Source organism: Herpailurus yagouaroundi, unplaced genomic scaffold (assembly GCF_014898765.1).
Source record: "Herpailurus yagouaroundi ecotype Mexico unplaced genomic scaffold, PumYag 77, whole genome shotgun sequence".
Taxonomy (NCBI): Eukaryota; Metazoa; Chordata; class Mammalia; order Carnivora; family Felidae; genus Herpailurus; species Herpailurus yagouaroundi.
The window spans coordinates 78,457,665-78,466,376 of record NW_024412388.1 but is presented as its reverse complement, the minus strand read 5'-3'; the positions used below and the strand labels follow the sequence as shown (position 1 = coordinate 78,466,376).

General features: G+C 42.7%; 1 protein-coding gene across 3 annotated transcripts in view; it reads left to right on the top strand.

Moving 5' to 3' along the window:
• TGFBR3 (transforming growth factor beta receptor 3) overlaps positions 1–8,712 on the top strand; it is a 205,943-nt gene that overhangs the window by 8,511 nt on the left and 188,720 nt on the right. Inside the window, exon 2 of one of the 3 annotated variants that reach the window (XM_040470958.1) lies at positions 5,309–5,362. The exons of the other annotated variants lie outside the window; for them this stretch is intronic. The gene's annotated coding sequence lies outside the window, so the exon portion shown is untranslated. The remainder of the gene's footprint in view (positions 1–5,308; positions 5,363–8,712) is intronic. 3 annotated transcript variants of the gene reach the window in all.

The following is an 8,712-nucleotide window of genomic DNA, read 5'->3' as shown; positions in this document are numbered from 1 at the left end:
TCTTCTCTTCTCTTCTCTTCTCTTCTCTTCTCTTCTCTTCTCTTCTCAGTTTGCATATAGTTGCTCGTATTTCCATGCCTCAGTGGCCATGTTTCTGCCAGTAACTTCCAGTTTTATATTTCATACCTTTATTTCCAGTAGCTACCTTGTTGTTCTGTAGGTCTTTCTGTTAAAAGCAAGTCCCAAACCCAACCTACTATTTCTCTGTGCTCTCTAGTCTCAATCCTTTATTTCCTGTGTCAGTAAATGGCACCAGTTACCAGGCTAGGAGCCTCAGGCACACTAAACTTGCTTCTGCTTACTTCCCTGAGCCGAGTAATACCAGTCAGGTGTAGCTTACCTTTAGCAGATCTCAGTTGACATTTTCTTTCCCTTTCCAAATCATCATCTCACGTGCACTATTGCAGGGGTCTTCCAGTTGGTTTTCCTGGCTTCATCATCTCTGTCTTCATCTTTTTATCCATTTTGGTTGGTACCTTCTAAAACACAGATCTGTGTTTTCATTTCTTGCATTTTATTTTAAAGTTTATTAATTTTGAGAGAGATTGAGAGAAAGAGCATGTGTGCATGTGCAGGTTGAAAGAGAGAGAGAGAGACAGACAGACAGACAGAATCCCCCAGGCTCTGCACTATCCACACTGAGCCCCTTGAGGGGTTCAGTCTCATGAACTGTGAGATCATGACCTGAGCCAAAATCAAGTGTGGGGCATTTAACTGACTGAGCCACCCAGGCACCCCATGTTCTCTTGGATTTTAACGTTTTTTTTTTTTTTTTTAAATTGATTTTTGAGAGAGAGAGACAGCGCATGAGCAGGAGAAGGGCAGAGAGAGAGGAAGACACAGAATCCAAAGCAGGCTCCAGGTTCTGAGCTGTCAGCACAGAGCCCAACGTGGGGCTCAAACTCACGAACTGCGAGATCATGACCTGAGCCGAAGTCAGATGCTTAACCGATTGAGCCACCCAGGCTCCTTTTGCATTTTATTTATTTATTTAAAAAAAAAAATTTTTTTTTAATGTTTTTTTTTTTTATTTATTTTTGCGACAGAGAGAGACAGAACATGAGCAGGGGAGGGCCAGAGAGAGAGAGGGAGACACAGAATCGGAAGCAGGCTCCAGGCCCTGAGCTGTCAGCACAGAGCCCGACTCGGGGCTCGAACCCACAGACTGTGAGATCATGACCTGAGCCAAAGTCGGACGCTTAACCGACGAGCCACCCAGGCGCCCCCCCAAAAAATTTTTTTTTAACGTTTATTTATTTTTGAGACAGAGAGAGACAGAGCATGAATGGGGGAGGGGCAGAGAGAGAGGGAGACACAGAATCAGAAGCAGGCTCCAGGCTCTGAGCCATCAGCCCAGAGCCCGATGCGGGGCTCGAACTCATGGACCGCGAGATCGTGACCTGAGTCGAAGTCGGATGCTTAACCGACTGAGCCACCCAGTCGCCCCTCCTTTTGCATTTTAAAAGTCACTGCTCTTCCATTATCCTTGGCGCAAGATGTCTGTTTATTAATAATGTAGCCTCAGCTGCTTTTTCAAGCCATTTCTCCTACTTCTCCCTAAACCTCTCTCTTCCCATACCAGAGCCTTTATGGATTACAGAGCATGCTGGGTGCTCTCAGGCTCCTTTGCTTTTGTACTTGTCTCTCACCTAGCATATCTTCCCTTCCTTTCTCTGGTGGTCTCCCGCTTACTCATGCAAGGTCTCTATCTACGTTGTTAGAGTCTGTAGGGAAGCTACACATGGCTCTTCCTGGCAGGTGGTTGGTTGCATCTTCCCTTAATTTATTTTACAGCACTTTCGCTACCTCTGGAGAACTTATTTTCTTTGTCTGCCAGATTGTGGACTTTCCTAGAGTATTATCATGTCTCATCATCTCTGTATCCTGGGAGTGTGGCATGGGCTTGGTATATAATATATATTATCACATTGAATTCTCCAACTCAGTTCCACTTCAGTTAAAGGTTTGGAGAGAGGCAAAGCTTACAGTGGATGTGAACTGTAACCATACAGAAACTGCAAAGGAAATAAACTCAGAATCATAGAGTTTAAGGTTAGAGTGGGGGTTAGAAATAATCCTCTTTAAGTACCTTGAAAGATGAGAACAGGGAGGTTACATGCCCTGCCCAAGATCACACTCTGCCCAAGATCAGACCGCTGGGGAGTAGTGCTTTTTTAAAAATTTCTCTGCAGTATACTCCACCCAACAGCCAAAATGGCCCCGATGAAGCCTAAGTCAGATCCTGTTATTCCTTTGCTTAAAACACTCTAATGTTCCTATCTTAGAGTAAAAGCCAGAATCCTTACAATGATCTGTAAAGCCCCACACAACTAGCCATCACTCCCTTGTCACATCCATTACCTTTTTGATCTCATTCCTGTGCTCTCTGGTTCACTCACTGTGCTCCAGCTTCCTGGCCTGCTGTCTGTTTCCTAACCATGTCAGACATGCTGTCTCAGGACCTTTGCATGTGCTGTTTCCTTTGCTTGGAATATTCTTCTCTCAGATATCCACAGAGTTCATATCCTGTAAGTCCTTACCCCAACAAAGAACCAAACCAAAGACCCCAAATATTTCCTTTCCCTCTTCTCTGCTTTGTTTTCTTAGCATTTATCTCTATCTCAGACACAATTTTATATTTTGTTTATAATTTGTCGCCTCTGACTAGAAGGTAAGCTCCATGAGGGCAGGGATTTTGGTATGTTTTGTTCCATATTGAATCCCTGTACCTGGAACAGTGCTGGCATGGAGCAGGCACTTGATAAATATTCGTTAGATGAATAAATGAATGAGAAGATTTTGTGGATTTCTTATATCTCCCGTTAAATGTACACTTATGGCATTTCAAAGGGAAAACTATCAGATCTGTCTAGAAGGAGGAAAATCTGACGTTTAAAATGCCTCATTCAAGACCTGTCATACTAGAACATTGACCTCTTTTTAATTGACTGAAAACAGCAATCGTGGGCTCTCCCCAGCCTTACAAGTGGTTTGGGAAGACTCCCGGTTTACCTCTCACAGGCTTGGGCTTGCTGTGGTTTCTCTCTGCCTGTGATTTGCCCTTTAACCCATTGGGCTGCATAGATGAAAAGTAAACATAGCATTAAAGAAAAGAGCACGGGGAGAGGGTATAGGGCAGAGGAGCAGAATTTCCCTGCGGCCCTGACATCTTCCCTTGGCTCTGGGCCCATCCACAGGGCCACTCACCGACCTTCCTGAGTTGCTTCGGGGTACGCTCTAAGGAATAGTCTGGAGCCGGCTGGGCCAGATGACTCTTGAATTTGCTTTGATGTTCTAATTTCTTTGAAAAGAAAGTTAAGTTTAGGCCAAAGGGACAATGGAGAAAGGTTTTTTTTTTCTTTTTTTTTTAATTTTTTAAATTAAATTACCATCTTCATTTTGAAGAGAAGTTTTAACCCTTCTGAAGACAGGATTGCAGTTGAAATTACTGCCTGCTTCTGTCAGTGATGCTAGTGAGGAGTTAAGACTGGTGGGATTTGTTTTATGAAACCAGTGACTTAAATCCAAGGGACAGTAAGTTACAGTTCTGAAGAAGCATTTGATTCTTCAGGGTAGGGGTTATGTTGAACGAAGAGCATAATTTGTATTAGTGTAACAGTGTTGTTAGAGTCATTTGCCTCCTGCCTCTTTTTTCTTTTTTTAAGTTTATTTATTTTTGAGAGAGAGCGAGAGTGCAAGTACATGCAAGGAAGGGGCAGAGAGAGGGAGGGAGGGAGAGAGAGAGAGAGAGAGAGAGAGAGAGAGAGAGAGAGAATCACAAACAGGCTCTGTACTGTCAGTGAGGAGCCCGTTGTGGGACTCAAACTCACGAACCATGAGATCATGATTCAATAACCATGAGATCACGACCTGAGCTGAAATCAAGAGTCTGAGGATCAACCATCAACTGATCAACCAGACTGAGCCACCCAGGTGCCCTTCCTCCTACTCTTTTTGTGATAACATCATTATGGTTCCTCATCAGGACAGGAAGCCCAGCTAAGGAAGTCAAAGGCTTAGGAGGAAGTTATTGGCCATGTACAAAGCTAACAGCATAATTTAACCCTTGGATTCAAAACTATCAAATTGAGAATAAATTGTCTTGAATGGAGATGTTATCAATGACCTGGTTAAAAATCATCATCACTACCATTTCCTTAACCCTAGGAACATACTAGGTATTAACATAAAGCATTAACACGTGCTTTATGTGTTACTAATTTACTTAATTCTAATAACAGCCCCCTTAGGAAAATAGAATCATTATTTCTATGTTATAGATGAGACTTGGAGGTAAGTTGCTCATAGTTCCACTGCTAGGAAGAGGCAGGGCAGGGATTTGAGGGCCTGGGGGCAGGGTTTCCCAACACTTCGCACTACGCTGTATGTAATCTCCAACCACACATCAAACACACGCTTTATATTTACTAACTGCACTGTCTGCGATGCTTTTCTTTCCGATATTGTCATAGCTCTGTCTTGCTCTGTCATAGCTCTGTCCCTGTGCTCAAATGTCGCCTCATCTGAGAGGCCCTCTAAAAAGGTTTCTGGTAACCAGTTCCTATGTGTGTGGGGGGCTGTTTTCCCACACACCACTAATTCTGACACTATTTACTCTCTACCTGGAGAGATAACATTCGATTCCACAGTCCCACAGGACTGCCTTCTGCTTGATGGGTCACACGCCCAGGCTGCAGGTTGGAGATTCCCACAACCCCTCCTTGGGTTTGATTAGCTTGCTAGAGCTGCTCACAGAACTCAGAAAAACATCTTACTTACTAGATTTCTGGCTTATTGTAAAAGGATATAACTCAAGAATAGCGAGACGGGAGTGATACACAGTGCAAGGTGTGGAAAAAGGGCATGGAGCTTCCATGTTCCCTGGGCAAGGCACTCTCCCCAGTCTCCAAACCCCATCCTTTTGGGTTTTTACAGAGGCTTTGTTACATAGGCATGGCTGATTAAATCTTTGGCGACTGGCAGTTGAGTCAACCTCCAGCCCCTCTCTGAAAAAGAACTGAAGGTTTCCACCCTCCAGTGAGCTGTTGGTTCTCCTGGTAAGCAGCCCCCATCCTGAGGTAGGGTCCAGAAGTCACCTCATTAACACAACAAAAGACACCTTTATTCCTGTCATCACTTAGGAAATTCCAAGGATTGTAGGAACTTTGTGCCAGAATCAGGGACTAAGACCAAATGTGTATTTCTCGTTATAAATCACAATATCACAACTTCCGTGACCACCCTAGGTCTAAAATATTCCTCCTCTCAGCACTCTCTCTCCTTAACCTGCTTTATTTTTCTTTCATAGGACTTCGATCACTTGACACATTACAAATTTGTTGTCTTTCTCCCCCATGAGAAGGTGAGCTCCGTGAAAACAGTGCCGTGTTTAGTTCATTGCTGTGTCCCCAGCTTCCCCAGCACTAGCCTGGCACGTGGTAGGTGCTAATAAATGTTTAGTGAGTGAATGAATGAAGTGAAATAAAACCACCCATTGAGCCTTGCCTCTCTGGTTTCAAAACAAAATAACTTGTCATAGGTCGGATCGAATCATGCCCACTACAGTGCAGGGCCTGGTTGGCATCCATAGAGGAGGAGCTCCCATTTGTAGTGTTGAGAGAATCAGACAAACCTGGGCTCCACATATGGTGCCAGGACTTAGTAGCTGGTGACCCTGGGGCTGTTGAGTGTCTTGAAGCCTCACTTTTCTCACTATAAAGTAGTATTCTTGGGTTGTTGAGAGGATGAAATGAGAAATTGTGAAAAACGCAGTAGGTGCTCAATAGGTGGTAGCTGAGATATTTTGTGGGGTCAGAAGAGGAAAGCAGGGTGTTAGCCTCTACTAGGAAGGGGAACGTGGAATAAAAACATGAACAACCACAGAATAATTACAAAGCAGCATGCGGACAATTCTTGGCTGTGCTACGAACTAGCTGTGTAACGGTGGGCCAGTCACCGAGCCTTTCTAATTCCTGGTTTGCTAATCTGTGAAATTAGAGGGCTGGAGTAGATGTTATCTATTTCTAACATTCTGGGTTGGCTCTGAGTAGAAGATAACACGGAACAAATTATCCACAAAATGTCAAGGAGACTGTGTTCGCAGTGGAATGGGATTAATTAGAATGTATTTTGGAATGAGGTGAGGGGGATGAGTAGAGTTCTTGGAGTTTTAGAAATAGAGTAAAAATGGCAGTTTTGATAAATTGGGCAGATCTGACAATATTTAGGTTTTGTGTGTGTCTACTTTGCTCAGAAAATAACGATTTAAATATATTTTGTTGGGGCACGTGGGTGGCTCATTCGGTTAAACATCTGACTCTTGATTTTGGCTAGGGTCATGATCTCACGGTTTGTGGGATTGGACCCTGCGAGTGGGGCTCTGCATTGACAGTGTGGAGCCTGCTTGGGATTCTCTCTCTCCCTCTCTCTCTCTCCCCTTCCCCCTGCTTATGTGCTCTCTCTCAAAATAAACTTAAAAAATATTTTTGTTTATATCAGCTATGTATTAAAAGTAGTTACTATAGTCTTAGTATTTTATTTACACTTAGCTTGTCAAATTGAATGTTTTTCTTGGCTAATACTTTCCAGTTTTGTTAAGTCATTCGTGCTAGCCATTGCATGACCATGTATTTCAAATTTCCACAAGTGTGTTTGAAGTCTCATTTTATAGGAGGGATTCAGGATTAGTTGTTAGTACATATAATGACAGTTACGGTCTGAACTGAACTGTACATATAATGACAGTACGGTATGGAACAAAAGATTTTCTTGTTTAATCTCTTCGTATTAGAGATGAAGAAACTGAAGCCCAGAATGGAGTGGCTTGTCTAAGCTTGTAAAACATGTTGATGCCACAACTCCCGTCTTTCCTGTTCCTTTGAAGCTGCCTGAGACATAGGTTCTTTCTTATACACAGCTGTTATTTGTCACTTTATCATTTATTATTGAGAAATGTTTTGATAATTCACCATCTTTCCATCCTTTTAGCTGTAATGTACAGAATTGTGTTTGATACTGGTTACCCATTATGGTACCTTCATTGGATGCCTACTATATGCCAAGTAGGTCGACTACTGCTACTAGCCGGGAGACTGCAGTCCTTCTTTCTAGAGTGAACAGATGTAGGAAAGCCATGCTTGGAAGGAAATAATCACATAAACATCTATCTGCAGAGTTGACTTAAACTATATTCCAGGTGTCTAAGTTCAACGGTGTCTGAGGGAATCATAGGAGGCTTCCTTAAGGAAGTAATGCTTATACACAGAGTTGAGACCTGAAGATGTTAGTAAGTGGCTGTGTTAGGGAGATTACAGAGCATCACTGAGTTCTGACAGGGTTGGAACATTGCTTCTGAAAAGCAAGGGCTTGGCCCTTTTGTGGGACTGAATTGAGGCAGGTGTGGCTGGAGCATACAGAGGATGAGGTCAGACTAAATAGGCAACATCCAGCAGTCATGGGAAGGGTTTTGGTCTTTATTCTTGACAGCAGTGGGTGACTACTGAAGGATTCTAATTTTGTTTTAAATTTTATTTATTTATTTATTTTTTACATCTATTTATTTTTGAGAGACAGAGTGAGACAGAGCACGAGCAGGGGAGGGGCAGAGAGTGGAGACACAGAATCCGAAGCAGGCTCCAGGCTCTGAGCTGTCAGCAAGCACAGAGCCCAATGCGGGGCTCGAGCCCATGAACCTTGTTTCATGACCTGAGCCGAAGACGGATGCTCAACTGACTGAGCCACCCAGGTGCCCCAGGATTTTAATTTCTAATGTTTCACATGCCTCGGCTGCTGAGCCCTTTGTTTACCAAATAATCAGTTAAATAATTGAAATGTTGTCTATTAAGGGATTACCCCCATTTAAGAGAAATAATGTTTTATTGGAAGTCAGTGGAAAGAAAGGAAAAAATGTGCTAAATTGTAATTAGCAGACTAGAATAGTCTATTGCTGAAGTATTTATTCTGAATTCATTTATTTGCAGAATCCCTATGAATGTAAATAAATGTGAATAAAATATTTTAGTAAATTACTAAATTACAAAATAGTCTAATGGAGGTCTAGTAGATGTAGCTTCCCAAAAGTTTTTTTTAATGGCCTAGTGCTTACTAGGGCCTAAGGGATGTTGACTGGTGTCCTGATACTCAGCTGTGCTGACTTTTGCTGGAATAATTGCAGCTTCGTGATTCAGTAGGCCCTTTTGGTGATAGCTGATTCCTCACTCCAGGCAGCTCGGTTGGTGCCATTGCCAGCATGAGTTCCTCAGCCTCCAGCTAAACCCCTGAAGCTAAATTGGGAATGGTAAGGTAGAATTGAGGAGGGCCCTGCCGCCAGATTCCTGAAACTTACACCAGTGCTGTTGAGGCAGTCAGTCGCTTTAGCACCCTTTCGCAGCAGCTTTGCAGTATTAGGACTATCTTTAGGACTCCTATCTTGTATTGAGTTTGGAGTCATTGTTTTTTGGTAATGGAGGTATTTTTTTGAAATTCTAGATGATGAAGTCTAAAATTAATACAGATTTTTGGTATAAACTATATTATCTCACTACTAGTAGTTTCCTTGGTTTTTTGAAAGCCTAGGGGTATTTTAGCCATAAAAAACTTCAGTGACTACTATTTAAAAAAGTTTTTTTAATATTTTTGAGAGAGAAAGAGAGAGCATGAACAGGGGAGGGGGGAGAGAGAGAGAGAGAGAGAAAGAAACACAGAATCTGAAGC